Source organism: Amphiura filiformis, chromosome 14 (genome assembly GCF_039555335.1).
Source record: "Amphiura filiformis chromosome 14, Afil_fr2py, whole genome shotgun sequence".
Classification (NCBI taxonomy): Eukaryota; Metazoa; Echinodermata; class Ophiuroidea; order Amphilepidida; family Amphiuridae; genus Amphiura; species Amphiura filiformis.
The window spans coordinates 17,630,508-17,658,019 of NC_092641.1; the positions used below are offsets into that span (position 1 = coordinate 17,630,508).

The 27,512-nt window shown below is 34.5% G+C and overlaps 1 pseudogene; it reads right to left on the minus strand.

The window, feature by feature from the left end:
• Positions 1-27,512, minus strand: part of LOC140169247 (orexin receptor type 2-like) — a 173,961-nt pseudogene that overhangs the window by 38,840 nt on the left and 107,609 nt on the right.

The window sequence follows — 27,512 nt, forward strand, 5'->3', positions numbered from 1 at the left end:
TGTATCGAAGCGAGTTTTGAAGATTTTCCACGTGCGAAATAAACGTAGATACATCGTTGAAAATGCACAAAATTTGTCCATTTTACAATATGTTACAGACAGTCAAGGATAATGAACATACGACAGAAAGTCTAATTACTCTTATGATCCTTTTTGTTTGTAACAAATCATTATAATAAAGGTACAGCGATGTATTGAAAATCGACTAAATTTATACGCGATGTCCATACGCTGATATTGGCCATTGAAATGTGTGTGATACTATGCGTACAAAAATGACATTGCGATATCCCATTTTGGATTCCAACGTAGTATAAAACGCAGACGAAAGTAAAGTCATGATAAATGGGTGTAGTGATCTTTAATCTACCAAAATAATATGTTTTGTGGCAACTATATTATTTGGGGAGCACAAAAATACAATATATTTAAAGCAGCATGTTAAGTCAAAATTGTAGTCAAAATCAAAAGCGGGCTGTTTGAATTAGGCAGAGACTCGCTTACTGCTAATTTTTCAATCACTATGCCCTCTATCGACCAAGATTAGATTAGATCAGATGTATAGTATTTATTGCAGCCGACTTGTTCTCCTTCATGACGAATGAGCACAATCCAGTTTGGAAATGAGACTGGCAATATTTAAACGGTGGAAGCTCTATAGTCCGAAGGTTCTTTATTCCGACGGTTCGTTAGTCCGAAGGTTCTTTAATCCGACGGTTCTTTATTACGAAGGTTCTTTATTCCGACGCTTCTTTATTTCGAAGGTTCTATAGTCCGAATTTTAAAAAAGGTTCCCTTATCCGAATATTAAAAGAGGTTCTTTAATCCGAATTTTAAAAACGGTTCTCTAGTCCGAATATGAAAATAGGCTCTATAGTCCGAATTTAAAAAAGGGTTCTATAGTCCGAAATTGCAAAACGGTTCTATAGTCCGAAACGGATACCCTGTTCTTTAGTCCGAATTGGTAAAAGGTTCTATAGTCCGAATTTTTATAACATTAACGTATACTACATTTTGAATACAGAACAAACAAACAAAATGGGAAAGGGAATTAAAAAATATCGAACGAAATCAAGAATGAAACAATGAACAAATGAATTAAAGAACAAACTAAACGACGAACAAAAGAACGATTCGGAAAAAGGTATACGAAAGAAAGAAAAAACAACGAAAGACAGAATGAAAACGAACACAAAAAAAGGGACAAGCAATCCCAGGGTCAGCCGCCATCACTGCCAATTGCATGCATGTTACCCTCTCGCATCCTTGATAAAAGCCAGCCAGGATATTTTACACTCCCTTCAAATCGCAAGATAAAATCATACTAGATACTATTCTGTAAACAAATTTGTTTTAGACAAAAGCCGCAGCATTTACATGCATTGCAGGATAGCGCTATTAAAACTAGAGCTCAAATACACCGTAGAGTGTTGAGTATCTTACTAGTATATAATATTATAACGGAATGAATAACAGATAAAAAAATGATGAAAATACCATCAGAATAAAGATAAAAGTAAATGTATGCTACGGAAAATATCCAGAAAAAGCAACCATGTTGAACTTCATCGGATATGTATTTAATTTGACACTGAAACAAATGATGAAAATAAAATTCGGACTATAGAACCCGTTTACCAATTCGGACTAAAGAACACGGTATCTGTTTCGGACTATAGAACCGTTTTGCAATTTCGGACTATAGAAGCTTTTTTAAAATTCGGACTATAGAGCCTATTTCCATATTCGGACTATAGAACCCTTTTTAAAATTCGGACTATAGAGTCTATTTTCATATTCAGACTAGAGAACCGTTTTTAAAATTCGGATTAAAGGACCTCTTTTAATATTCGGATTAGGGAACCTTTTTTAAAATTCGGACTATAGAACCTTCGAAATAAAGAAGCGTCGGAATAAAGAACCTCTTTTAAAAACTAGCGAATGCTATGAACACATGTTCGGACTAGCGAACCTTCGGACTAAAGAACCTTCGGATTATAGAAGCGTCGGATTATAGAGCAGTCCCCATTTAAACACCATATTAACGTACGTAAAAACGTACGTGAAATTGTACGTTCCACGTGCTGCGGTTGGAACATCGCAATCTCTCTAATTATAAAAGTAGTTGAAGCTGTTAAACTGCTTTGTAGTAGAAAGTGCGAAATATTATGAAGATGTTGGATGTAATAGATTATGATTGAAGGTGATGTATTAGTTCATAAAGTGAAAAATGACTGTTTCAACCTTTTGTTTTCTTTTAAGATTCAAATGTTATCTACAAGAAAGTTTGCACTTTTTGCGTTCGTGGTATGTTCGGCCGGCAAATTGTTGCGTCGACAACTGGGGTTAGCTGCAAGTTCCATTTGAACCGCTGCAATAGTTGCAGCTAAACGGTCAGTTCTTGGACGTCCACTCCGTGTTTTGCATCTATTCTTCACACTTCCAAGGTTGTGAAAGTTGTTCATGTGTAGAGTTATGGTAGGTTTTGGCGGGACTCTCACGTTCGGGAAACGAATCCGAAATTGACGCTGCACTTCCAAAAAGCTTTCTGTTCTTAAGTATACCTCTGCCTTTTAAAGTCCTCTCTTGTGTTGTGAATTGCCTTATCTTGTCACCTTACAAACCTATTTAGAAATAAGCCACGCAGTCTCAAAATGCACGAAGACCTATTTAAAATTTAAAACTTGCGCTAGATGAAACCTTTGTAATTGTGTAATTGTTATGCTAATTGTTGGTCAATGACAGGAGTGAAGTTTAAGTACATGACAAGTAAATGGGGATTAAAATCGATTGTATTTCTTTCATGCATATATAAAACAATCATCACTTTTCAAAGACAAGCCAAACGTGATTATTAATTACATGTATGCCTAACGCATGTATGCCTTACTCTTAGCAATCGGACAAATCCCATTGAATTACGTGTGGACAAAGTGATTTTTGAGCCTCGGACGTAAAACTAGCACCATTTTGTTAATTTAGCTTATTTTGCTTTCATTTCTTCATCACATACTCTTAGAAAAATATACATTTAGAATATGTAACATTATCATGAATAGCTCTTCTATAATTCGAGAAACCACCCTCTGAAATTGGGTAACGTTGTTTTTGGCCCACACCGTACATGGCAAAGTTCTTTCCATGTAATATAAAGTAAGAGTAGGCTAATCAATGGGATGAAAGGTGTCACTTGCGGTGACATCATGTGCCTACAATGATGGAAAGACGGAAATCCGTTTGATTGCAGAGACAGAGAAACGTTAGCACACAGAATGGTCAGATGTCTTTCGAATGGTTGCCAAATAGTTTGATCCGTTTTTGCAAGGTATCAGGGAAATATTTACAGAAGAGGCGTGTACGGAAGTGGTAATTGGATGAAAATGAAAATAACAGTCAAAGATGGCTGACGTCTTGCAAGGAATGTGGGACCCATGGATGCCAATTGCAATAATAATGTCACGTGATTACTTCATATAGGACATAATGACATTTATACGCGTAATAAACACACACGATAACATTTTTTGATGCGATCCAGGGTCATCAGGTGCCATATGGGCTAGCCACGTGACATTTGTTTCTTCCGAGTCCTCCAGACATTGAAGGACCTTTGTTTTCTAAGAAAATGTAATTTCTCTTACTCGATATACTTTCTCCCACCACCATTGTCGTATACCTTGCAGAAACTAATTTAACCATTTAAAGACCATTGTAAAGGCATCGGGACGTCACGGATGTTTGATGTTGAAGTTGAACAATGATGGCGCTATTTTTCTAAAATCTTGATTGCAATTTTCAAGGGGTATACACTTGTAATATAACATGTTATTAGAACATCAGCAAAAAGACTAACAAGTGACAGGCTAATTTTCAAAGCAACTTTTTATCATGAAATCTAAGGTAGAACTCATATTATTTGGATGATTTAAATTTAAAATACGTGTAAATAACGCCCTCAATTTGCACAGAAATGCACAGTTTATAGACTTGAAATTACCACAAAAACAAAAACAAAAAAAAAAAAAAAACCCAAAAAAAACAAAAACAGAACAGATGAATAATTTGATATAGAAAAGAAAATCTAAAACATTGCTACAAAGCAATTATATACTGTTTATTCATACACTCCTATATCAAAGCAGCCAATCAGAAAAGCGGCTAGAAAAGTACGAAACATGCATTGATTGTGTATATTGTGCACTCCGCGTACTACACGCAATATTTCGCCCGCGTTCGCGTCGCGTAGGATTGATTCATTTTTTCGGGCGGGTTGATGCATCTATATTTGGTTCTGTTTTCCAACATTTTTAGTGATAATTTGTTATATAAAAAAAGTAAAAATCACGTGTTTTTTTTCTTCTCGTGTATGAAATAGATTAATAAACTTGTATTCGAGGCTCCTGCATTAGACGCATCAACATCAGCGCGCGTGCATTATTTTGACTAATTTCTCCCCCCATAAGTAATACGCGTTCATTAACATATACTTAGTGTGATAGCTGTTGGTTTTATTCAGGTCTAGAATTGAATATTATAATAATGTTTTGTTAGAAATATTAAGAAATTGTCACATTAAACAACCGTGGAACATTTTGTAGACTAAAGTTTCTTCGTCTCTGACATCTCAAACGGATTTCTGTCTGCCCGTCATTATAGGCATTGGAATTCGCTATCGTAGTCCGACGTCACTTCCTGCCGAAGTCACAGCTACTTCCTTGGTGATGGATCACGCCGTTTGCATAGCAACACTATATACGCTGTACTGAACAAAACGACATGAGACGGTCAATAAATCACCTGTAAATTCAACATTTTAGAATCCCGATTAAAAACCCAACATGGGCTGATGTTATCCATAGAATGTTCCCACACTAGTAAACGCGATGATTGCATATTATTTCGTTTCCCAAGTCACGGCAAACCAGAGTATATAAGTTTTATCCATTTCTTATTAGTTTCACTGCCTTGCCAGCTTTTGCAAGATGTTTTTCCTTTGAAATCATGAGGTTACAGGTCTTAAATATGACTGGTAATTAATAATTTTGATCTTTTAATGAGTAAAAAATTACGGTCGAAAACGCCATAACGCCCGCCACAGTGAGAGGCAGGACAGGGGAATTCCCCGATGGAGTATGCCGACAGGCTTGCGTACCATGCGTGTGGTTGGCCCGTTAGCAATGAATAGCGATTGTGGCCAATCACGACGGTTAATAAATTGATTTAATTTAAATATCTTACAATTCGTACAACATTTATCTTTAAAATACAACTTGATAAATTTGTTGGCTGTTTTGAACTGATACAACGAATGAAAATATGTGCTAAATACCATTTATTATATTATATTAATTACCGGTAATGAAAATTATCTCACCTTTTTGAATAATTTTTTTATTTATATATTGATTGATTGATTTATGGATTCACTTATTAATGTATTCAATCATTTTTTCATTTATTTACTTATTAACTTATTAATTTATTTATATAATTATATAATTATTTACGTGCTACTGCATGCTGACAAGTAAAACTACACACGGCATGCAGGAATCCCTGCGAATTCGACGAGTGCCGAGTCGATGAACACGGCGAAACATGGATACACATCTTATCGTTCTTTTGGCTTTTACTTTTGCTTGTTATTTTGCCACATTCAGGATCAATGTAGGAAAAAATAACATGATAGAAATCGCGTCAATTTCTCCTCGTCTAACAGTTTTTGTGTTGTTTTCGGCGAAATGCTGCATGATTCCATACATTGATACGGCAATTTGGCTGTGCATGAAAGCGTGATCCAGTCGCTATGGTAACGCTCCGAGGTCACCGATATGACGTCAGGACTACGATAACGAATATGCGCATGATGTCACCACAAGTAACACATTCCATCGCATTTTGTAGCTTAAACTTATTTCAGCAAAGAACATTTCTCTCCAGTACATCGTGTGAATCGACTGGATAATGGATCAATTTAGAGTGTGTGGAATTCTTTTCCTTTTAGATATGTTTCAATACTTTTGTGTAGTCTGTATAATAGCCAGAGGAATGCATTAGACAAATTCACATACTATAACTCTGTGGTGTCATATAACACCTAGCGACCTTCGCTCGACTCACTACATGGGGGCATGTCAAATGCTTGGTTTTACAAAATAATTTGACTGAGGGCGGTGAAATATAAGACATTTTCCACCTGTAGTGACATTTTTAATTTCTTTTTTTTTTCCTTCGATGAAATGCTAAGGCAACTTCTTTTAGACAGTTCCAATTGGGAAATAACTTTACAAACAGGATATACAGGCTGAGTCAAAAAGAAGTAAACTCATGTTTGAAGGGCTGTAACTCGAGATCTGCAAAGAATCTGTTAGAAATAAAAATACCAATGGAAAGAGCAAATTCTACACGTCTAAATTAAAAAAAGAATTGTTGCAATTGCTCACAGCAAACTAAAGTTATAATCATTTGAATACAACCACCCATTTTTGTAGCTGCACACGGCTGATTGATTTTCATCCATTTCAATTTCGACGAATCAGCAAAGTGCCAACAGGATTTATTGTTGAAAAGACAACTTTTGCTTTCAATTGGTATTTAAGAAAGTCCATGTGACGGTACTATAGTTTGTAGGGATACCAATTCAAGTCTTTACGAACGATCTGGCAGAAGCTTGATTGGGGAATGTTGGATATACAGGATTGAGCTGATCTTTGGTCTTGCTGTAACGCATGTCTAACTCTAGCAATGTTCACCTGTGATCTAGCAGTTCGTGGTCTGCCTGAAGCTTCCGGCTGTCTGTTCCTTCCGGCTGTCTGTCTGTCCCATGCATATTGAGCTTGTTCACATTCTTATATACTGCTCCCTTACATGAAACCCGGTTAGCTGTAGGAAATTGGAGACGAAAAAGACGCTGAACTTCAGTGGGACTCTTAGTTTCATGATACTTCATCGACAGAAACGTGCTTCCGTGCGATAAATTGTGGTGCCATGTTGTTATTTGACCCGTTTTATTATAATGTAGTGCAATGAGGTAAAATTCATATTGAAAAGAGCCCTTTAACATGTAGGAATTATTGGTCGAAACCACACCTGCCACAGAACTTTATTTGCATTTGAATATCGTGCCATACCAATCAATATAATAGGTAGCCCCTACTTGGGAAGTGAAACCGTGTGCAGCTACAAAAATGGGTGGTTGTATTCAAATGAGCATAACTTGAGTTTGCTGTGAGCAATTGCAACATTTTTTTTCAATTTAGATGTGTAGAATGTGCTCTTTCCAGTGGTATTTTCATTTTTAGCAGATTCTTTACAGATCGCGAGTTACAGCCCCTCAAACATGAGTTTACTTCTTTTTGACTCAGCCTGTATAGGTTACAACTGAACAAATAGCTAGCAAAGAAACGCTAACATGTAACACCTAGCGACTTTTGCTCGACTCACTGCATGGGGGCATGTCAAATGCTTAGTTTTGCAAAATAATTTGACTGAGGGCGGTGAAATATAAGACATCTTCCACCTGTAGTGACATTTTTAATTTCTTTTTTTTTCCTTCGATGAAATGCTAAGGCAATTTCTTTTAGACAGTTCCAATTGGGAAATAACTTTACAAACAGGATATATAGGTTACAACTGAACAAATAGCTAGCAAAGAAACGCTAACATGTAACACCTAGCGACTTTTGCTCGACTCACTGCATGGGGGCATGTCAAATGCTTAGTTTTGCAAAATAATTTGACTGAGGGCGATGAAATATAAGACATCTTCCACCTGTAGCGACATTTTTAATTTCTTTTTTTTTTTTCTTCGATGAAATGCTAAGGCAATTTCTTTTTGACAGGTCTAATTGGGAAATAACTTAACAAACAGGATATATATGCTACAACTGAACAAAAAATAGCAAATAAACGCACTTACCACTAAGGAAGTTATATAAAACAGGATTGATGGCGCTGTTAAAGTAGCACATGAAGTGCGCCGCCAAGAAGGCCACGTGGACAGTCACACGGTTTATGTAGGCTTCTTCAGATGAAAATACACCAAGGTGTCTGAAAAATAAAATAAAACAAATAGTACAGAATAATGAGAACGTTGCGTTGTTGGTGAACTGTGCACGCTAGATGAATAAGTGTATTATGACATATGTGAAGGTTACTCTAATAAACAAAAATAAATTGGAAGCAATGTTTATAATAGATATTGGTATGACTGTTTATTGTGTGTTTTTTTCACAGCGACGAATCTCAGATTCTTATAAACCGTTCATTTGTAGAGGTTTTCATTTTATTCATTTACTGTTTAACGATGACCAAATGATGTTAAACTAGATACATTTTTACAATTGTTGCAATTCATTCAATAATGTAGGAACAAGAAGTGATATGCAAACCAAATGCATTTGGTTTGATGAAATTAATCAGCAATCTACAGCTGTCTGGGTAAGTCTGACTAATATGATGGAATCGCGTGTAGCTAACTATATCAAACATGACTTCCCTCTTACTGGACTTAAGTAATAACACTCATTGTTGATTACTAATTAAGGTTGGTCTGAACCCTGGAATTATGGAAACTTTCTGGCCTCATAACTTCTAAATTGTTGGTCTAAAGTATGTAAAAGTATACTTATTTAGAATGGCAAAGACTTGATAAGTTCGTGCATCCTAACAAAAAAATTATTGGGCCAAATTTGTTTTTAAATTAATTTTTAAAAACTAGATCAAAATATCTAGGACCCGTTTTTTCATTTTTTTGAATTTTGACCAATTTCACCAAAAATATTTGAAATTTGGGCCAAAATCGGGCTTTTTTATGATTTTTTTGAAAAATCAGCATTTTTTGACCATTTTTGGTGCAAATTTCTCAAAGTTGGTCGAAATTCAAAAAAATGAAAAAACGAGTCCTAGATATTTTGATCTAGTTTTTAAAAATTAATAAAAAAAAAATGGCCCAAGAATTTTTTTGTTACGATGCACGAAAAAGAAGTGGGCCAAAAACCGTTATTTTTAGGATTTTGGGCCAAAAATGGCATTTTGGCCCAAATTTGACCTCACAGTCTTTGCCATTCTAAATATGTATACTTTTATATACTTTAGACCAACAATTTAGAAGTTATAAGGCCCGAATTCCAGGGTTCCAACCTTAAATAACAAATCATCAAACACTTGCAAAGTTCCACAGTGTATGGCAGAATATGGAAATGCAAACCTTGATTATCAGCAATTTTAATGTATTCCTTGCGGCTGTTGATTAAGATTCCTGTTATTGATAAGACTCACTAACTTCAGAGTAATAAACATTATTTGGAGTCAAATAATGTAAAATAATTCTCCATGTACAGCTAAAATCTGACATCTTTCACAACATTCTATTCGCCCCTCTTAGTAATAAAAGTTTGATGGATGATATAATACTATATATTAATTCAATCTCAACTGATACCAACATAACGTAGCTGCTGTAACATAATGTTGTTAATTTGTATTACCAACATATTGACCGTTTTGAAAATATTAAACACAAAATTGACATCTGATAATGATTATAACTTTCATTATTAGAATAAGAAGAAAGAAAATATTTCAAATTCATTTTCCCAATCTTATCAAAAATTAAAAGTTTGAATAATGACACTTTAAATTTTTTTTACCGCCATGCACTTGTGGTATTTAGATTGAAACGCAACTCGTTGAGAGATATTCATTTAAACGTATGCAAATGTTAAAAGCGTCAAATATTAACACAAAATCAAGTGTTGTTCAATAGTATAATCATGTTAATGAAGTAACTTAATAACTCTCTAAAAGCTATTAAAATTTAATTTTGTATAAGTTTAGAATGTTTAATGTTTACATTATTTCTGCAAATGTTATCATAGAGCAAAATGAGATTCTTTGATAAGGAGTCGGCGACATTTTATCAACAATGTGTTTTACCAATTCAGCAGCATATATGACTGCTACACACTGCATATAATAGTCAATAAATAATTTGTAATTCAGTAGATCTATTATTAGAGCCTATTATCAAGGGTCTACGACGAATTTGAAAATTTCAGCTTTGTGAGCTGAAAATCGGCGGCTATCTTAGATACAAAAGAAGTTCAGATCATCAAATTTACGCCAAAGACTGTAAGCCAAACCATTGACAAATTAATTTTCAAAAGTGGCCATAGGGCTCTAAAATAAAATAATTACAAAACAGTTGAAGGGATGCAAGTCTACAATCATATACTTAACTTACTTGACTAAATTACTTACTTTCGGATGAGTAGAAATTGTCGAACTATCTACTTAACCATGTTAAATGAGAACTTTAATTTTAAATAGAAATGTTTGTGTATATATTAATTGACTTTCATTAATTCATTTTCGAATAATTCAAACTATAGACATGCCTAGCCATACCAATGTGAGTGTTACTTTAGTAAAACAATTGAAACACCTGACTTAAACAAACAATGGAATATTGGATACAGCTTACACGATAAAGCTTCACTATTCCTTTTTATATCACACATGTAACATCTTGACCATAATAACGTTCCAGTCTTCATTACATGCATGTTGGTCTACCAGTCCACTCGACCAGACAAAAACTTGTCTACATTTTAAAACATGTCTATATTTAAGGGGTACTACACCCATTGATTTTTTTTTTTTTTTTTTTGCATTTTGTGAAGAAATTACAAAAAAAAAATTGGACAAAGTGGTATGCAAAATGAAGGGGCAAATCTTCTCGTTTTATTGGTGGTATCGGTATCAATGTAGCTTACATGCTTTTACAGATAGAAGCCAAAAGGAGGTACATCACTGATGATTTAAATTCACTTCATTTTGGAAAGCTTACTATCAACGGATTTCGTTAAAATTTTGGGTATGTGTTGCTAACACATTAGGGAAATAAAGTTGATATGTAAAATGGGAATAAGTGGTTCCTGATTTCTTTTATGACTTCATGAACTTGGTGCTCCACAACTATCAAAAAGGAACTGGTTAAAATGCTTCTATTTTCAATGTTGAGCTATATTTTGTATTTTTAACTTGCGACATTATTGCACTGAAACTTAATTAAGCCATAGGTAACAGGTTACAACAACCATACTACAGCAATGATGAAAAAATTGTATTTCTTGTCACCTATACAACCATATTGGGTAGTTTTCCGTAAGCTTAGCTTTTGTGATTTTGGTAACTATTTTATATTTATTTGTGAAATCCGTCTCAACTAGGCATTCTAAATTGTACTCACCATTTACATCCCAAGGTATATTAGTATATCCACCATGCACTTCTCGATATATATCCAGTTAAAGACAGAATATCAAAATTATGCCTCATATGATATCACAGACTCTCACATGTGTATTCAAAATTGATGCTTAAATTTGACCTGAACCAATTGACCTATAACCTGACATACGGTGACCTAATAGCCTTTTCTTCTCCTAACAACTAATGACTATGCATCTATTGTATAAGTGTTTATTTAATTTATTCAGTGTTATATCATGGTAGGTATTTTGCATGCACCACTATAGATTTTCTATAGAGAGTATAACAAAGGATTTAATGTATTCTATTCATGTACCCTACTTGAACATTTTGTAAAGAATAAATTATGGTTTGTTATGAAACACAGATCTGAGTTACTAGGTTACAGTAAACAAAAAATATATAGGGCTAAAATTACTTACTAAAATGGTTGAAAGTCACTTTATATGTAGATATATTTTATAAGTTCAGGACATGAGGTGATAAACATATATATGTACTTAATAAATTTGCAAGAAAAAAAAGAAGAGGGGTACTGATGAAAATCGGGGTATTATATCGCCTTAAAGCTGTACATAATAGCACACTGGGGCCTTAGTTGTTTTAGAACTATGCACGTGACCTTGATTCGGATTGAGGTAGATTTTCCAGGATCCCTTTCTTATTTTCAATAACATGTTTTTGAAACTCGATATGTGCATCGTTTGGTGTTATGCGGCCCAAACACGATCAAAATATTGACCAATATTAGGGACCCTAGATGCAGGAGTGGATATAAAATCTATACCATTGTGCGTGTTTAATGGTAGAGTTTGTATCCACTCTTGTATTGATGTTGATCAATAAGATTGAACGTGTATGGGCCGCATTACAATGACCCCTTTTGGACTTTTAAAAGATTCAGTTGATATCCTGTGGGACATGATTGTATGCTAAGCACTTGGGTTACGTGATAGCAAAACAAAAAAAAAAAAAAAAAAAAAGCAAGTGTGGGTATCGTTAACAAATGTATTAATGTTAAATAAACAATGCAAATTCGTTTTAAAATGACTTAATTAACAAAAATGGAAAACGGAAAATAGGAACATTTCTGAAAACTGTATGAAATCAACCATTATGTTGTTGTTGTTGTTGTTTCTACGATTGGGTCTCATTATTTTCGCCTAAGGGTATATGCTACTGATATGAATGATATTATACGTAGAAATGGTAATTGACATTTCGAATTATCCAAATTTCTACTCAGGAGTCGTAATTGCGTTAGCAATCTTAGGCCAAGGTTGTCGTTTCATAATCTAAATTTAATACCGATAAGTTATATGCATTGTTGTTCTGATTTTCAGGGTTAAATAAACTTGTTTTTTTTAATTCTTGCTTCTACCGTCTTTTGTTTGTTTTATATGAAATACATTTCGTTACCGGCCCCTTGAAGTTTTATCCCATACTTCTTGACAGCTTTAATTCCTAAAGGATTTCATTCCACATCACTCAGATGACTCGTTTACCAGTTTGACATACAGCCAAGTTAACAGTCTGATTAAGTGAGTGGGCTATATTGCTACCTTTATCACCTTCACTGAGAAATATATTACATTATATACAACATTTATGATCATTTTGGCAAAATGGTTGCAATTTTCTATATACAGATAATAACAATAAAATTATATACAATTTCGCTTTTTAGAAGAAAAATAATGCTTGATTTATTTACTAGTTCGGGCTCAGACGCTATGTTCAATTAACCAAATCTTCCAGAAAACGAGTTGAACCACTTTTAAGCCACATCACCTTAAATTGACTTTCATGGTTAACAATTGCATCTTAAGGTTAAAACTATATGCCTGATTTTACTAAATCGTCGGTGTTGGGCCACTTTTTGGCATGTTTGCAAGTTGCAAGTTTGTACCACGTAAAGTTAACTTTCATGCTTACCGTCAAAGATTTCCGAACAAAGGCAACGGTTTTTCTTTCACTTGGTTATGTTTATTTTAATTTATAAATTAAGATACCAATTCAAATGCCCATCTTTAGAACAAGACCAGGTGGTTCATGATTCAACTAAATTTAGTCACTTTTGCAGCACAAAGAAACGAAAGTGATCCAAGCTGTTTTAGGACTTCTTTACACGAAATGGCGATATCTTTGCCTATAAACAACCGATTATATTGAATCAAAGGTTATAATGTGTATTTTGTAACTCTCTTTTGTATGTTATGCACATAAGTTAATTCAGACAAAATGTGGATTTGAAAAAAGCTGTTCTTGATAGTTGATAAATGGTGTCATGTGTTATGCTTGCAGAATGTATGTTTTGCTTATATTATTATCAGTTATTGGATTAAAACGGAACAGTCTAAAGTAATGTAGAAGTTGAAGTATGCAAAAAGCAATAATAAACACATTTTATTGTGCAAAACACAAAGCTCGAAAATACATTTCAAATGGTTCATAAAAAATGCAGTTTTAAATTACAGGCATTCCTGATTTACAAGAAAAGGAGAAAGGTGAATTAATAAGCATAGAATTTATAGTTACAATTAGGAATGTGAATTAAGCTTAGATATACGGTAGAACTTACCGTAATAAGTTAAGTAGGCGAATTGGGAAGTAGCACACCGCATATATAATTACTACCACTATCAACATCCGGGCTACTTTTCTTCTTGAATCCAGCTGTGTCTCCATTGTTTTGTTTACTCTTCCATTCGACGCTCGAGAATTAGAGTTGATATCGCGAGAGCCGGAGGCACAGTCCTCTGGTTTATCACAAGACGGTTCATCAGATGGAAAGCCAGCCCATAGCCTTTTGCAGACGAGAGCGTACGCTACGGCTATGATAGCCAGGGGCAAGATGTATGTCAATGTTGTAATGATGATATAATATGATTTCTGCCACTTGCTCTCATGCCATCCTTCCTGTGTGATAAAAATTAAAAGAAAGAAGAATGATTTATTAAAACCTTAATAAAACTCAAAAATGTAGATATTGTGAATTGTTCATACACTCTTAAACAGCGAAAACCAATCAGAGCAAACGTTAGAAAAATGCAAGCCATGCATTAATTGTTGGGCGCGTTCATTTTTCTTGCCGCTTGTTGCATTAACATTTTGCTTGTATTTTCTAACATTTTTGTGACAATTCTGTATTGAAAATAGCAAAAAATATGCAATTATGAGGTGTTCACGCGTCTAATGAACTCCCACCTGCGGGGCTCGTGCATTACACGCACCGCCATGTCAATACGCGTGCATAATTTGTACATTTTTACTCCCAGGAAGTGATACGCATTTATTAACCTATAATTAGAGTCAATCGGTTGGAGTCATCTATCTTTTATAGTGCTATGGCTAGAAGAATAGTGTTAGACTATCTGGCTTACTTCATGTTTTGATATATCTGCAACTTCTGCTATATCACTGTCTTCAGTACATATTTATTCCAGTACTAAATCCCACGATGAGGGATACTTTACAAACAATCGGTAGGTTTGATTCTTTGATTGGTTGATTGATGAGAGTTCAATTTGGACTTTGACTTCACTTGGGACTGGCAGATTTTAATCAACATTTGACCCCTTGCCTATTATCTTAAATTTGGATTATAGCACATGTAAGCCAATTTCAAGAATTGATAACATTGTCTTAACTCCCTTCCTTACGAGTATAGCCACAACCATGGTCAAAATGTGTTTATGGAAGGCGTAAACTATACGACTTATTATGGCCTGATAAAATGGAGGTTTCTTTGATGTCAAGCCATACCTATTCCCAACACCCAATCATCTCCGTTCCCCACCAATCTATGTTGGGTGCCACTATGCGAGCGTATACCGTATGATACCACATTGATCAGAGGAAGCGGAGAGGGATCTTGTTTCAAAAATTATGGCTACTATATAGGTAATGAAAAGTAAGTAAAAGACATGCTTTATATTATTATTATTACATGTATCTTGGTTTATTTATATCATTCTTATTTGATTAAAGGTGGGTAACCTGATTGGCAATCTCATCCCCCACTTTACCTCATCCAAATGCTGATTTTGGTATCAGATGAAAGCTCATATTTTTCTCATAAACATATTTAAATTTGGCATTCCAAATCGGTGTATTTCCGAAGAAATCATCAAAAAACTGTCGAATTAGTCTCAGATATGGTATACCATATTTGAGACTAATTAGGCAGTTTTTGATGATATCTTCGGAAATACACCGAGTTGGAATTTCTAATTTCAATATGTTTATGAGAAAAATAGGGCCTTTTACTTGAAATAAATATATTACATGATCATGATGATTATCATTAATAAAAACACGGTAGACTACCAATATCACGCTGTATAAATGTCGGTAATTCCATTAGGAATTAGTCACATTTACAAAAAAAAACATTTACATGTTTTTTATACATGAGTGATAGAGAGGGATGACATTTTATGTTATACGTAAGTTTTAAAGAATTTGATTTTAGAAATATATCAGGTCACCGTCCTTTAAGACAATATATACGAAGTGTTACAAATATATTACATTTTCGTACTTCTAAACCTTCACGATTAAAAGACCTTTATATAGGAGTTGGAGGATTTGGTTAGATTTGTTGAGAACTGGACAAGTGTAAAGAAGTTAATAGGTCAAGATTGCACGATCATACTCTCTGGCGATTTCGATGTTTAGTTTGCCATCTCCCTAAAAGAACCATCAATCTTTGTCATCGATCAAAGCGGCACACTTAAGTACTGATTGGAACCTGAGATTAAGTAATGGTTGACCGACGCGACGCATCTCTTAAGTTTCAACAAGATTTCAAGAACTGATAAACATGCCACGCGAAGCAAGGTAAGTTGTTTTATTAACCTGTTTTTGAATAGAGGGGTAACATTCGGTTTGAAAATCTATTACAAAATTCATTCATGTATAAAGTTGGAGGAAGCTAGTGGTTACCTGCTCTGCAGCTGACTGATGATGACTTGAAATATTGGGCCAAGCTACTAAATAGAGGCAATTGAATCATGCACTTGGAAATACTATTAACACCATTCATACTGTCAGTACTCAAAGTAAGTCGCCGTTGCAACTTTGACATGGCACAGGGAATTAAGATAAATGATCCCTTCTATTAATATAGATGGTTATGAGCTGATTACTGATAAGGTCATCAATCAATATTACAAGTGATCAATCACCTGTAACAAGACTTTGCAATTAATAAAATGATCAGGTGAAATTACAACAGTCTGTTCAGTTAGCATCCTGGACAACCGATTCTTTTGTTTGGCAAGGCTCATTCAGTCATTTAATGAGGCAATACAAACGATCGAATTTGGTGTTGAAATGAGCAAAATTTTTAGTTACACCTTTTCGATGTAAAATTAATTTTCTCGGCCAAATGAAAAGCAATCATTTTCATTTTTTCAGTAAATGTCAGGAAAAATTGTAGTGCTTGATACTGTATTTTTTTTTTTAAATTCTAGTGTTAAACTTAGGCGTGAAATTTAGTCATTTAATGTAAGATTTTCGATTTTGATAGGCTTAAACTCTGCCCGCGAGCCTTTTTTTGGATCAACCTTTTAGCTTTTCAAAGTAAGATAGTTCGCTAATGAAGGATTTTTCCCAACTTTCTAACGCACATCACCGTGAGCGATATATCATAGTTTTGTCAGAATTTGCGTTTTCATTTCACCATTTTTACTGCCGGCTGACCATTTTTTAAATCAACGAGTGAAATCTAAGGCTAATACTAGCATTGTGGATCGATATCCCTGGGTTTAATAGGAATACCGGCATGGCTACAGTGTTGCTAGAACTTCAATATAGCAAAGAAATTCCCAGGCTTATAGCGCTCCTACTGATCATGTTTAACCAGAACACTCAATTGGGGATTTGGGCTACCAAATCGCTGGTCGGGCAATTTGCTTTCAATGGAAAATTGACCTGGATAAACAACAAAGGAAATATGGACTATTTCTGCTGGTTGTTCTCGAGATAAAAGTACTGAGTTAGACATTTTTGGAGTATGAAGGGAAAAAGGGTAAAATAAAAACGGAAATTCTAACAAAACTATAATATATAGACCCACACGATGTGCTTTACAGAGGTGGGACATATCTTTCTTTAGCAAACTATATTAGTTTGAGACGCTAAAAAATGAATTCCGTAAAAAGCTCGCGGGCGAACTGAAGGCCTATAAAAATCAAAAATATCACACTAAAAGACACAATTTGATGCTTAATTTTAACACCAGGATTTGTAAAAAAAATGTATATCCAAGCACCAAGTTTTTAACTGACATTACTGAAGAAAAAAAAATATTGCTTTATATTTGACCGAGAAAATTAATTTCATAGCAAAAAGGTGTATCTCTGAATTGTGCTGATTTTAACATGTCTCGATCGACTTTCAGCGCGACTAAGCATTTCTAAAGAATCGGTTGTCCAGGTTGCTAACTGTGTTGATATAATGAAGTTGTAGAACCATTGCTCCTTATTGCCGTCCGCTGTTCCTTCCGAAAGGCCTAGAATATAGGCTCGCGCTCACAAGGCTTTAAAAAAGAATTGGGCAGTCGATTGACTTTTGCCTAGTCAGTCAGCTACCTGCACAACCGATTCTTTTGTTCTGCAAGGCTCACTCAGTCATTTAATGAGGCAATACAAACGATCGAAATTGGTGTTGAAATGAGCAAAATTTTGAGTTACACCTTTTCAGTGTAAATTTTTTTTTCTCAGCCAAATGAAAAGCAATAATTTTCATTTTTTCAGTAAATGGCTGGAAAAACTATAATGCTTGATACTGATTTTTTTTTAATCCTGGTGTTAAACTTAGGCCTGAAATTCAGTCATTTAGTGTAAGATATTCGATTTTTATAGGCTTCAGCTCGGCCCGCGAGCTTTTTCTTGATCAACCTTTTAGCTTTTCAAAGTAATATAGTTCGCTAATGAAGGATTTTCCCCAACTTTCTAAAGCACATCACCGTGAGCTATATATCATAGTTTTGTCAGAATTTCCGTTTTGATTTCACCATCTTTCACTGTCGGCTGAAAAAATTTCTAAATCAACACGTGAAATCTAAAGGCTAGTACTAGCATTGTGGATCGATATCCCTGGGTTTAATAGGAATACCGGCATGGCTATAGTGTTGCCAGAACTTCAATATAGCAAAGAAATTCCCAGACCTATAGCGCTCCTACTGATCATGTTTAACCAGAACACCCAATTGGGGATTTAATCGCTGGTCGGGCAATTTGCTTTCAATGAAAAATTGACCTGGATAACAACAAAGGAAATATCGACTATTTCTGCTGGTTGCTCTCGAGATAAAAGTACTCACCATTGCCTACTTTTACTTAGTTTGACATTTTCTGAGCATGAATGGAAAAAGGGTAAAACAAAAACGGAAATTCTGACAAAACTATAACATATAGACCCACACGATGTGCTTTACAGAGGTGGGAAATATCTTTCTTTAGCAAACTATGTTAGTTTGAGACGCTAAAACATGAATTCCGTAAAAAGCTCGCAGGCGAATTCAAGGCCTATAAAATCAAAAATATCACACTAAAAGACACAATTTGATGCTTAATTTTAACACCAGGATTTAAAAAAAATATATATATCCAAGCACTAAGTTTTTAACTGACATTACTGAAGAAAAAAAATATTGCTTTATATTTGACCGAGAAAATTAATTTCATAGCAAAAAGGTGTATCTCTGAATTGTGCTGATTTTTACATGTATCGATCGACTTTTAGCGCAACTAAGCATTTCTAAAGAATTGGTTGTCCAGGCGGCAGACTGTAGTAGACATACCAAAACTGAACTGTAAATGACATTTGACTACAATTATATGTGCACCCTACAGATACTTGTTGCGCATATGTCTACGTCTATTATATTAATTGCTGTGCTGTTGTTAAAAAGGAGGTATTTTGAAGGGAAACATCTTTCATGCTGTTATCTCTGCAAAACATGACTATAAAATTGCATTGTACTCTTGCTTGAACCATCTGATAATCGACTGTCACTCCTTCAACTCGTTGAAACATTGCTGCTAGAATCATTGCATTACATTTACACTGGCTAGTCACACTGTTAGATCCTGTACAAACTTTTACTCACAACTATTAGAAGCAAATACACCTCAAAATGCCAATTAAATATTCCTGGCCAAGCTGGAACATGCGCGTTGCGTCCATGTAGCGTATTTAGCGTGTACGCAGTGTAAGGTGCGTGTATGATTTCTGCTGTACCGCGCTATCTGCGCGAGTGTTTATTCCGGAACCACTAGCGTTCATAATGTTCGAGCTTGGCCAATAATCAGTCCGGTGCGACTGCCTGATCAGGAAGTACTGCCGAATCAGGCAGCATGTTGCCGAGTCAGGCAACACAGGCTTTGGTAACCCTTCCGAATTTGACAGACTAAGGACTAAATTGTTCATGGTGATTTTATAAAAGATCGGTGGAAATTTTACTTTGACACACATGAGCTACATGTAAGTTGACAATTTTTCACCGGGCGAAAAAAATTCCACCGGGAGGAAAATAATTTAAATAACAAAACAATTTCTAACGGTTTTTAAAAAATTTGATTGAAATATGCAAATTAATTTTATTTTAACTAAAATTGATGAAAAAATACTACTAATTGTACATTCATTGATAATTTTATATATTTTACCTAATTAACCAAGAAATAACGGTATATTAAAAGATGCTCTATTTGAAATAGAGCATTGCATTGTGGGATACCATGCTGCCTCACTCGGCAACATGCTGCCTGGTACGGCAGTACTTCCTGATCAGGCAGTCGGACCGGACTGATAATTACTTATTTAAGCTGTAGATGATAAATTAACCTGTACTCTCAACCTGCACTCATCAGATTAACCTATTCTTGTTGCACCGAAATGAAAACTTCATTCATATGTTCATCATTATTTCACCAGTGATGTACACCTATGAAAAGAAATACGTTTACATATCTTAAAAAGTCTTATAAGGTATCACCAAATATCAACATCTTAAAAACAAAAGTGAATAATTAGATGTACTCTACAATTTGTTTTAGTCATCACTACGCCTCTGACCATTTCTTTGGAAATGAAACTGGTTCTTTATAACATTTTTGATTGATTCATTAATTGATTTAGTGACCTTCGAATGACATTGTGGCACGAGATAATTGTTACAGTAACCAGCTTTGAGGAAGATCCTCATTGAGTCGTCGCCTTAGAATTTGTTCATCAATTACAATATTATTGGGAAGTATATTGCTGCAGGTTTGTAACCGCTTTGACCATATCAGTTCTCCCATGACAATTATGATCGCTCAGAATCAGTACATCACTTCTCGACTACAGCTAAGTGACCTGCTTTAGGAAAAGAAAATGTATAGTATATGAGTTGTAGTTTTTTGATAAATAATATTTATAAAAACCTATAGCGCAAGTAGCAATGAATCTCGCTTCAGGCAAACATAATTACTCTACATTTAAATGACGATTTATGATAACAGATCTCTATATTTATATACACTAGCCAATCCTCTTGTGTAAATTTTACGAAAATATGAGATCAAATTCATTCAAAAGATTTGTAAGTACCGTAGCTAGGTACATCTTGGTAAACAACTCAAATCCTAGCAACTCAGTTCTGCTACTTTTTTACTATTTGTACTTCAAATCTATTCAATCTATATTCAGTACAATTAAGTCCTAAATTAGCCCACAGTTTTATAGTCCCGATATCTAGGTCAAAATTGGAATTTGTTTGCATTTAAAATCACAGAAAATTCAGGAAATAATAGCAATTTTGATATGTGTTACAACAATTTCATAAGATATACAATCTATATTCAGAAAGTAAGGCCTAATTTAGCCCACAGTTTTAAAGTACCGGTATGTAGGTCAAAATTGGAACTTGTTTGCATTTAAAATCACAGGAAATCCAGGAAAGAATAACAATTTTGATATTATGGGTTACAACAATTTCATAAGATAAAAACTAAGATTTGGGGAATGTAATGAGGATTATTTTTTAACTTTCGAATTCATGGCGTCTTGGATATACTGGTTATTCAAGATATTTCAGTCTTTTCCGTTTCTTTGAGTCGACAAACAATCAAGCACTATTGGCTTTACTACCGCCTTTGGCGTTTCTATTCTCTCCAACATACGAGAACCGCGAACCGATATTTGAAGACTTCACACAATTATGGTAACTTTTGAACCCCAACTGGCTAACATAAGTTTCACAGAGTTCCCTTTCATAGAAAATGCTAATTAACAATCATACATAATGGAAACTACTATAGAATGATCATGATTACCGAAGTAATAAGTGGTGACGCATTTACAGCGTGGATAATGAATGATTTCAGGAGCAATTTATAGTGATAAGATTGTTTATCACATTTCCACTAGTTTCCAGAATTTCCCATGGGGGACATAACAGTGTTTATTTTAACCCTATTCTATTACCCCCCCCCCCATCAATTTTGTAGCTTAATATGCATGTAAAAATATTTACACAAATAAGGTCTTATCTTTTGAACAGTTTTGATAATTTATCACTTTTTTTTTGTCAACAAAAAACATTTTTTCCTAATATAACTACCATTTACACATCATAATGTGGTTTAAAATATTTGAAACTTGCATATTTTAACCATTTTAAGGCCAACTTTTGCCCTGAAAATAGCCTTAAAATGTCCATAAACGTTTTAAATATAGTCCAAATTAACTCGGATTTCTTTTTATTTTATGTTAAAAAAAATGCATAAAAATACCACATTGATGTACTTATACACTTCAAAAATGTAAATCAAAATATGTTTTCATCATATCTGGCTATGAGCTCATTAATTATTCATGAGCTAATTTGCATAAAATATACATAATTAATTATTAAACTTGTTTTTCTAAAAGTTTTGCCTAGTAATAGACATACCAAAACTGACCTGTAAATGACATTTGACTACAATTCTATGTGCACCCTACAGATACTTGTTGCGCATATGTCTACGTCTATTATATTAATTGCTGTGCTGTTGTTAAAAATTAGGTATTTTGAAGGGAAAATCTTTCATGCTGTTATCTCTTCAAAACTTGACTATAAAATTGCATTGTACTCTTGCTTGAACCATCTGATAATCGACTGTCACTCCTTCAACTCGTTGAAACATTGCTGCTAGAATCATTGCATTAAATTTACACTGGCTAGTCACACTGTTAGATCCTGTACAAACTTTTACTCACAACTATTAGAAGCAAATACACCTCAAAATGCCAATTAAATATTCCTGGCCAAGCTGGAAAAATACCACATTGATGTACTTATACACTTCAAAAATGTAAATCAAAATATGTTTTCATCATATCTGGCTATGAGCTCATTAATTATTCATGAGCTAATTTGCATAAAATATACATAATTAATTATTAAACTTGTTTTTCTAAAAGTTTAAAGTCCAAGCTTGCCAATGGTATGCCACGTATTGGTTTTTACCCAACCGATAACACTGCAACGCAGTAGTTAATATGATGCCTCCACATCACTCAAATATACCACTTTTGTGGGGGTAATAGAAATAAATGCGAGACATTGATTATGGAATTGCTGACATTTATACAGTGTGATATTGATCATGTAATATATTGATTTCAAAAAAGACCCTATTTTTCTCAGTACCATATTGATATTAGTTCCAACTTGGTGTATTTCCGAAGATATCATCAACAGACTATCTAATTGGTCTCAAACGTGGTATACTACAGTTGATACTAATTTGACCGTTTTTTTCCTTAATTTCTTTGGAAATATACTAATTTGGAACGACTAATTTCAATATGTTAATAAGAAAAACATGAGCTTTTACCTGATACCATATCTGCACTTTGATGGGGTAAAGTGGGCGATGAGGCTGCCTATTGCATGCCAATCAGGTTATCCACCTTAAATTCTCAGAGGGCTTAAAGCCTTAATGTACGATCTTTTTGAATTAGTAGATTTTTCTTTTTTTCTAACAAAATGATAATATGCAATCATTATGAAAGTTCCCAATACATTTGAACGCGAAAAACATTGGGAATTTGCAAAGAAACAACATCATAAACTTCACCTCTATCACTCGCAATGTTTCGCACTTTTTGGATTAGGACGGCGGGTGCCGCCTCAGAGTTAGTCTCCTATACAACAAGTTTGGTTACGCTCCCTCCACGTGAGTAGGGAGTGTAACCAAACTGGCTTCGTAGGAGAATTTGACAGTTTGCTCATAGATTTAAGTTGGAAAATGTGTAAGTATTACAAATATGCCAAAAAATCGGTTTTGAAAAAAATAAAGGTATATACTGATTTAAAATCTTTAATGTGTTTTATTGCTTATCTTAAGATCGTTGTATTGCAAATCGGTTCGGTAAAGACAAGTTAAATACATAAACTCTTGGGAAATTTAAGAGTGTAATTTTCTTTTGTCTAACATGGTCAATCGTATATTGTTCTCAATGTGTTATCAATTCAAAACATCAAAATTATACATAAATAGCTAGAAAGTATAGTAACTGATTTGCAGCTGAAAACATTTAGAATTTTCTAGAGCAAAGTATGATTGAACACTTACAAATATGATTCATTCAAACCCTTAACAAAGACCGAGACCCCAGGGTCCAGGATTTATTAGGTGGTGCCTCAAATTCCCTGTAGCTTTAAGTTACAGACGATTTGACTGTGTAAAAAGCCGTGTCTGACACGGCCTATTTAAAAACTGTAATCGGATGATTTTATAGGTGACACCGTACTTGATATTACCTTTGTTCTCGATATTGATTTGATTGAATGCACGCGATATTATGTTACTTCAATGAAGGTTCTTTCACTGAATTACGATGATAAGCCATTACAAAGAAGGCATCACGTACCATTCATGCCTCCTTCACAATGTTTCTTCCAAAAAACATTTTAAAAATCCGTGTTTTAATCAAAATTGGGTAAACCATTTTTAAAGTAGATTAAACGGCTCGTGAGAAAATAAGATATGATACAATTTGTCAATGGATCTTTTGATATTAGCATCTAAGCAAATCGAATGTAAGAAAAATATATAATCCTCTGCGACAACAAATCGGTATTATTGAGTCCAAAATTCAGCGGACACATTGCAACCAGTAGTCTGCATCAATCGACCTATGCAAAACATATAGGTCATGTGCCTCAGACAGTCACCTGTTGACTTCAGGTGTCTAATATCAACGAACAAATATGGCCTATATTCATTTCAAAATTATTATCTATGTGCGTATTTTATACAATATTTACACACCATAATAGGACACGAGCGGGTTTTTTCAAGCAAACTGGCCTTTTGTTTCATTGTGATTATTTAATGACGGGATTATCTAAAACACTAAGTATTTAATATCATGCTGTCAGCGCGTTACGAATGAATCCGAGTTATAGCATTGATAAATGTTAAAACCTGTATTTTCGGAGGGCGGAGTACCCATTTCTCTTTCGAAGCGAATTTGTGCCAGACTACTCCGTGGATAATGTTGTTGTTGGGTCTGCTACCACTTCCCAACAAAGAGGCTGTTTACCTTCACAATATAAGTCGGAACACATTTATAGAGTGGAGAGAGAGATAATAAAGATTAAGATTCATGATATGTTTACACCCACATCACGATAGCACCGTCGGGATTCTAATCCGCAGATACTGATTTACAACACCTAAATATTTTACGACAGATAGGCTTAATGCGGCTATTGGGCATATAATTTATGTAAGGAATAATTCACCTTTTCGGTATATCCTATAAACCTTTGCGTTTAAACCTCTGCTGTCGTCTCACTATATGTTAGTGGTAAATCAGCTTTCTAAAACTGAGTGCCACAAGATGGGCTTTGTTTACCGTATCGTGCCCGTTTGGAACCAGCTCGTATCATCAGATCCACACATTCTGTTGCTTCATTTAAAGCCATATTATAACATTTTCAAACAAAATAGATTAGCATTTCTTTGCCATAAAATGTTAGCTTTTACTGTCAGATATATCCCATTTTATTTTTGAACCGAACAACTATGGCAAAGCAAAGACAATTGAATTTACTACCAGCGCACTTGTCGCCAATACGTACCACTCCTTCGGTCGTGTTGTGGTACGACCCTTTGTTGTGTACATCACCGTCCCGCACGCCGTGTACGTACTGTGTGTTATGAACATCGTGTATGCGTTCGACTAATAATTCCATCGTAATAATAAAGCGCCGTTTCCGGCGTTTTATTCAAAATCTCGGATTTTGACAAAACTACAGCACCTAGAGTCTTGATTTTTGCAGGGTATATTGGTTTAATAAAGTACAATTTAATCGTGTAAAAAAAGGAATTTTAAAATTCATTGAGGCTTTAAGCAACAAGTTTTGGAGTTTTACCAGTCCCAATTTGCTCGCGCCTTTGATGCAACTTGTGTTTGCACTTGGAGCTCTAATTTATTTTTTCCATCCCTTCTTTTTGGATTTGATGGGCGGTCTTAGAGGTGCATAGCACCTGTTCGCTCTAGCCATTCACTGGACTTTTATAAAATTGTTCCTTTCATGTCGTGTAATTTTTGATGTAACTTATGTGCAATATTTATGTTTGTAATTCTGTGTCAGTGATAAAGTGTATTAAATAAATAAATCACAGTTCGCTTCAAGGTTTTTAGAAAGGACCACATGCAAAGGCTTATGGGACTTACAGAGAAGGTGAATTCGTTCGATGTGTAAAGGTTAATAACTTGTTTCAATTAATGCGATTTGGTCGTTTGCAGCATCCTGTGAACGGAGTGAGCTTTAGTAAAATTTGCATTAACTCATTAACAACGATAAATCAAGCAAAGTTTCAAAAAGTATATGATTTGTAGGCTAAACTCCTGCAAGACATCAAGCTATTATTTTTTCAATCATTGTCTTATAGTCAACCCTTGAGGGGACACGTATCATAACTAGAAATTTTCTGCGCATGTTCCAAGGAATGTAGTTCAACTAACGACTGACTTGCAACTGGTATTCACATAACGAGACGGTAGGTGTCTGGTCGTAGTATTTTAAATAAATAATTTTAGACTCGTAGTTTCCATTACACTTTGCCGATGTAGAGATTCTGCCTTTAAGGAGTATGTATCATGTTATATCGATATAATGCTCTTTTTATGTCACCTGTATTTCTAGATGTTCCTCGAGGATGTATCGCTTCTCATCTATCTATAATTACATTATCTCAAAAACACATTGTGTTAATGCTTTGCTTACCAACGCCCTACAAACAATATTTCCGTAAAATATGAAGACCATGCGCAGAACCTACCAATAAAATTGTTGTTTACTCATCTGTAATGATTTCGTGTTATATTGTTCTTGTTTTTTATTGAAATTGGAAATTAATTTAATAAATCGTCTACAATAAATTTATATCTTGCTGTATGTTGGTGGTTATATTTACACCTCTGGCGATAAAAGAGCGAAAATGATAAATGGCGGGAAATGGGTCGACTTTGTAACAGGGACCTAGCACCACAGTTACCACGCCTGTAAATGATACGAGCATCTGCGGCAAGGAGGCTAGATAAGACATTCATGTAGTCTACAAGAAATACAGATTCAACAGTATATAGTCTAGCTTTCAGCTTTAGTGTTACCCGAGTCATGGTCCAGATACATATAGTAATAATTCAAACAAATAAGAATAATTAAAAATATATTTACAACTATTTGCTACTACAGCATTATAATTAAAGGTAGAAAGATATTTTTATTCATTCTTAAATAGCAAGAATCAATCAGCGCAAGCGTTAGAAAAATGCAAACCATGGATTGATTGTGTATGCACTGGTGCGGACCCCACTCGTTCATTTTACTTGCGGGGAGATGAATTTATATTTTCTGGTATTTTCCAACACTTAAGTGACAATTTTGTTATAACAATAGCAAAAAATCGTGGATTTTTTCTCTCGTGTATGAAATAGGTTAATAAATGCGTATCTAATCTAGCATGAGACGCATCTACATCTCAGTACGCGTGCATTATTTTGTACAATTGTACTCCCAATAAGTGATATGCATTTATTCACCTATACATAATGTGACTAAATTGCAGTTGACAAACACAGTGTGACTGTAAGAAGTTGAGATCAATTGGCATACAATCACTGGCATGATGCATGGCCAAGTTAATCTCATTTGGTAACGCTGGTTAATCACTCTTCAT